Source organism: Diuraphis noxia, unplaced genomic scaffold, assembly GCF_037042655.1.
Source record: "Diuraphis noxia isolate RWA-SAM2 unplaced genomic scaffold, SU_Dnox_SAM2 contig0005, whole genome shotgun sequence".
In the NCBI taxonomy this organism is placed as follows: domain Eukaryota; kingdom Metazoa; phylum Arthropoda; class Insecta; order Hemiptera; family Aphididae; genus Diuraphis; species Diuraphis noxia.
Genome location: NW_028301715.1, coordinates 43,455,569 through 43,461,824, shown reverse-complemented (window position 1 = coordinate 43,461,824; position 6,256 = coordinate 43,455,569). Strand labels below are relative to the sequence as shown.

The 6,256-nt window shown below is 31.5% G+C and overlaps 1 long non-coding RNA gene across 1 annotated transcript in view; it reads left to right on the top strand.

The window, feature by feature from the left end:
- The first annotated feature begins 762 nt into the window (after positions 1-762).
- The window catches only part of LOC149055386 (uncharacterized), a 92,834-nt gene continuing 87,340 nt past the window's right edge, over positions 763-6,256 (top strand). Inside the window, exon 1 of the long non-coding RNA XR_016191985.1 lies at positions 763-1,663. This is a non-coding gene — a long non-coding RNA (uncharacterized LOC149055386). The remainder of the gene's footprint in view (positions 1,664-6,256) is intronic.

Sequence of the window (6,256 nt, the reverse complement as noted above, 5' to 3'; positions counted from 1 at the left end):
GATGTGAGTTGACAAAATAGTATTAATCGTCAAAATATATTATACTACCTAGCTACCGATATGCAATACGATTAGGAAAATAGATTTAAAATATGCGAATAATATGCCCTTTAAGAAATACCCCATTTACCAGTTTGGTGATTTGGCGAGTTCAATAGAAAATGTTTTTCCTCCATGGTAGTAGGTATGTATCCTGTAAATCGAGACCCGCCTGCTTGACTCCAAAACGCGAACAAATCCAATGACTAAATATGCATCGGCAACTGCAGGTAAAAAAGTAAAAATATATATTTTTTAATTTTATTACCTAGTTATAACGTAATGATCTAAATATATTCAATTGGTCCAAGACCCGCTTTCAAAATAACCGAGCACGTCACTGTAGAGACTTGCGCACCGTCAGCTTTTGGCGATTGGAAATAAAATTAACAACGATATACCTAATAATAATTGTCACAGATACCGCGGGGAATAAAAGAAGAAAAAAACGACAATGACCACGGTATATACCACGTTATTGGAATACGACGACGGGCAAATAAGAACCGTGGTAAATAATCTAGATGCGACCTAGGTGCCGGTCCTACGCGTCGTCGGCGCGGCGGCGGCGGGGAGGTTCAGGGGAGAGACTATCGCCGCTGCACTCCCGAGTCGCCCGGCGAATTGCACACGCACACACAAGCTCGCGTTTCTCTCGTCGCGGCGCATGCGGCGGCGGCGTCGGCGGCGGCGGCGGCAGACGAGCGCGCGACCCTTGGCTGCGTGTGCTCCTCGGCGGTCAGTCGCCGCTAACGCACGCCGGACGTGCCCGTCGAACGCCTGATGGTCCCCCCACCGAAATAATCACGTTCGCGAAATCCCGCGACGAGTGCGCGACAATATCGTCTTCGTAATATTACAGTAATATTTTTATTACAAACACATAATAATAATTATAACACATTAAATTCATTAAACCGTTTCGTTACCCGTCCGCAACATTAAAATACAGCCGTGACATATTGTATGATGATTATAATCGTATTAAATAATGATGATAATAATAATAATAGTAATTTAGAGACGACCGTCGTCACGGAATACGATACATAACAAAATATTGTGCATAAGTCGTGATAATAATATATCATAGATAAATTATTATTATTAGACTTTGTTTGGACATATTTTATGATATAATTCTATTAAAATATCTCTTCGTCCTCTGTCGACCGGCCGTTCAAGATACTGACATACCTATATGATATTATTATTATTATTATTACTATCACTACTGCTACGACTTACGTGCAACGATAGTATATTTGCGACGAGTGACGTTATTTTTCCATCGACGACGCGGTTTTTCAGCCACGCGGGCCCGCGACCAACTTCCCCGGCGCACGGAGGATAATTGTTTCGAATCGTCGACGTTTCAGTTATTGTTTTCAGTTTGGTTTTCACGTGCAAACGACCGGATCGTAAACAAATATCATTAATATATTATCATAATATTATAAGACCGCGTGTGCGATGCGGTTTTCGATATTGCAGTGCTCTTCGGATCGTCGTCTTCGTCATTACCGCCGGTGCCACAGTGACCTAATGATCTCTCGGAGAAACGTCATCGTCCAATCGACCTAATATAATATTACATTATCGTATACGGAACGAACTTACGCAGGTATTTATATATACACTACTACTAACTCTATGCTCGGATATCTGAATAATATATATTATACGCGCGTAAACACACACCAGTTATTTACTTGTATAATATGTGTCGGTCGCAGCTGATGCTAATATTATGTGATAATGCCTACCTGTAATAATAATAATAATAATAATAATTGTTGCGCACAACGATAACGCACCTTAATATATAATAATATATTTTGTACGGCGCGAGTGTGTGTTATACCTATCATGTACCTACCATTATGTTGAGCTAATCGCGTACGGCAGAGGCTATATTGTCGTTTTCGTAATATTTTGTTTCGAAGTTAATGCTGATACTAAATATAAAATGTGAAATAATATGTATAAATCCTATATATAAGTAACGCAACTACAAAGTATTCTCTAATTTAATAACTAATTACGTATAATTATTATATAAATCGAACGTTTTTTTTTCTTTTTGAAACACCAACACGTGTCCACGTAGATACATGGTATACGAACATACGGTACACGTGTAATATAAAACACGAGTACTCGTATGATATAGATTTTTTTTTGTAAAGTGCTGTAAATACATTTATTTATTATTGTTTTTTTTTCTTACGTGTATAATATTTCCCTGAGTCAACGACATTTTTTTCCTCGAGGATCGTTCTAATTTTCGATCAAACATTGGAAGATAAAAACTATATTAAACTGCCCTATTATCGCACGTGGTGACTTTTTTTATTTCATGTATTTTACTACCTACCTATCGACTATAATATTGTTATTATGTTTTGAAAATGACGTTTGCAATATTATATTTACGTTCGGTAAACGCTATTCGAGTAACCTTTTAATTTCGTGTTCGACATTAACTTATATAGTTTACCGTGGTCGTAAAGTGCGTACCTATATGATTTAGCGTCGTCGACTATTGGTCGTAAAACACTGTAATTCGTGTTATTTTAATTGCTGTGACGAAGGGTTATAAAGTCTGTTTTCGTTACGACCATTACCGAAGTGGATTTATAAAAACAGCGATATAAATGTACTTAGAAATACGCCTACACAAACACTACTTATAATAATTATAATAATATCCACATGTACCTATACAATTTATTTACTACTCTAAACTAAATTTATCGGCACGTATACATAATAACGATGTTAGGGAAAATACGCCAAGTGATTTGAAATCTAAAAAAAAATCGAAGGTGAAAACCGCCAATTTAATTTAGTAAAAATGTCAACGAATGTGTTTCACGAAGAGTTATGAAAAAGTTTTGTTTTAGATGTCCCTGAGTGAATGGCTTTTTCGATTTGAAAGGTTAAACTGAAAAAGTTAAATATATTTAAAATTTATTATTATTATTGTGTTGACATTTTTATTCGGACGTCCATGACACGAACCTACAGTATTATATTTTCATTACAAGTTTCTACTTTCAGCTGTAGTGGTATAAAAAAGGTGGTTAATGGTTATATAATAACATCATGGGCAGTATATTAATGAATGAGTAAGAAAATATTATCATTTATTACAATATTAGTAACCCGTCCATCGCACGGCATAGTACCTAATACTTAACGCGATAACCGTTTAATATTTAATATTATATAATAAACTGTATCTATAATCAATCAAATTGGTTTTCGAAGTATAAATTGAAAAAACGATCGTCAATTATTTTACATCACAAATTTATACTGTGTAATATTATACATTACATTATATTCTTGACCTGATTTCTATCATTCGAGTTTGTTGTTGTGTATACGAGGTGTTTTATTTTTTATCACTTTTTCAAATTATTGTCATAATGGTCTGAAACTCTAAAAAACATTGAAATAATAATATATTCTCAAAGCTTAACGTTGGTTTTCGAGATATATATCCGAAATCCATTGAAACATACAGTCAATTGACTTCTGGAACACTGACTTATAACCGACCTATTTCACGAGAACGTATTATAAAACGGAATTCCGTAAAAACATAGAGATAAAATCGTATGAGAAAAATTCAATACTTCAATAATGTAATGTATAAACATGTTAAGTCATTATATTTGATTGAAAAGTACTTGAAAATATAGATTATGCTTTTAAAAACAAAAAATGTAATATATTACCCTATATTATTATTATTATGCCCATGGACCATTATATTATTATGCTGCTACATGTACAGATTATAACAACTTTTGTTATAATATCATCGGTTGTCGATTTTTTCCACGTAAACGACCAGTAAAAAATAATGTTATCATTGATTTATTTTAATAAAAAAGTAAATCAAATGTATATAATATATAAGTACCCCTTTTTATACATGATTATGTTTTATTTCTATTATACACTCGCGTATATATTATTATGATGCAGTATTTATTTAGTTTTATTCAGATATTGCAAAGTACCTACCTATAATTTTTAAAAATTTATTATTTTTTTAAAACAATAATATTTATAAGTATGCAGACTATACCCAGTAAATTTTATTCGTAAAACCAGAGTGATGGAAAACAACGCAATAAATTTTTAATCTTGAGCATAAAATAAGATTACACTAAAATAAGAAAAGCAATACTATGTTTTTTGACAATAGTTTATTTAATAGCAATTTTATTTTGTTGTGGGTTGTGCATTTACAAATTTACATTTGACTTTTTGAGCGCCGTTAAATGTTGTATACATTTTTCGTATAATATATATTGAACCGATCGACTGTCATTTATAAGTAGGTATATGTTACAAGTGTGTAAGAGTTACCTTTAATGTTTTACTTTGAACTAGTATGGATAAGTTATAGGATTTTCATTAATTTTCAAGTAATCAGTTTTTGAATATTTAACTATAGTTTAAAGCGTAATTATTTCTTTTGATTAAATATCCATTAATGAGTATAGGTAATCATTGTTTTAACTTATAAGAACATTTTAAAATTGTAAAGTACAAAAACTACTTATTTTTAATTTAGTTCATTTTTTTTTTTGTAATTAGTGTTAGATCACACTATTTCTGCATAAAATAGAACTTACTACTATACCGCTTGGTACACTGAATATGGCGAATAATTTATGTTTTGTTGTTATAATGTGAAACGATTCTGCTCCAAATCATTTGCTGTAAACGATGTTCGGCATTGTTTCCCTGAATTTAACTTTAACCAATCCGCTTCAGTGGTAAATGAATTGTAGCTTGTACACTTAAATTACTCGTAAGTCTAATCTTTTTACGCAATAATATATTCATTGACAGTCTCGTGTCGTTTACGGATCTCTGGAAATGCTGATGATAAGGATAATATTAGTATATTTAGTGATCGTGGCATTGTCAAATTATACAGGATTATGATTAATTTTTGAAAAAATTAAAACCATGCGAAAATAAAAATAATATTTTTATAACCAAAAGTTTTTACGTTTTTAAATCTTTTTTTTTCTAGAACTTATTCAACTTATTCGTATAAAGTTGAATCATAAAACTATAAAATATTAATGTCGATATAACTCAATATATTATCATTATGTTTTTATTAAGTTCAAAATAGTAATAATGTGTGGTGCAAAATCGAAGACAAGGTCTCAGAGTACCTAATTAAACACTACATAATTTTGCATATTTTATCACCGACACACGAGGTTATAATAAAAGTTTTCTAGGTTGTGCATTTTATGTTTAATTTTTTACACGTATCTGTACTTTCAATATCTTTTATGATTCCGGTCGGTGAATTCGAAACACATTACAAATCAAAAAATCATTTCAAAAGTAGAATAAAAGTGTCGGTCTCCAAAATCTAATTCAACTTCAGCTGCAGTGTCTTCGCATGTATATAATATATCCACCATCCGGTGTAGTTTATTGCTCTTTGAATTCAATACTGATAAAATATTATACTGCAGCCAATGCTGTATTATTATATAATATATTATAGTAAGTATAACGTAAAAGTTGTATTTCGTTTTTTTTTTTTTTTTTTTTTTTTTTTTTTTTTTTATATTTTGTTGACCGGGTTACTAGCCATCATGTGAAATATAGAGACGAATTAAAATAAAATATATTATCACATGCGGTTTGGATAGTAAACTTTCGTCAAGATACGATTTATGAATATTTTCCCCGTACGTTTTTATGATAAATATACGACACTATCATATTTATCGTGTTATATTTTTTGTTATTATTCGATATTTTTTTTTTTACCGCAGATCCCGGATATTATTATGATTATGCGAAGATTGCGATTTTCAGTAAGATATTTGAAATTGATTTGTTTATTTCCATTTTGTTTTGCTGCAACATATACATACATATACCTAATATAATATACAATGACGTTATCACGAAGTCACTGCATTCGATCTCTCATTATATACAGCTGTTCACAATTTACAAAAAAATCATTCGCCATCAAACAATTTCGCATAGGTAAAATATATAATATCAGTGAAATCTATTCGTGGTGCGTAAGAGGGTCATTGATCGATCGCGTGTTTTACTATTTCATTCATTCATTTGAAAAATTAAAACTATATGTAGGTACACAAATATAAGCACAGTCGATGACACGACGAGTATGGAATCGATCCAAAAGTCA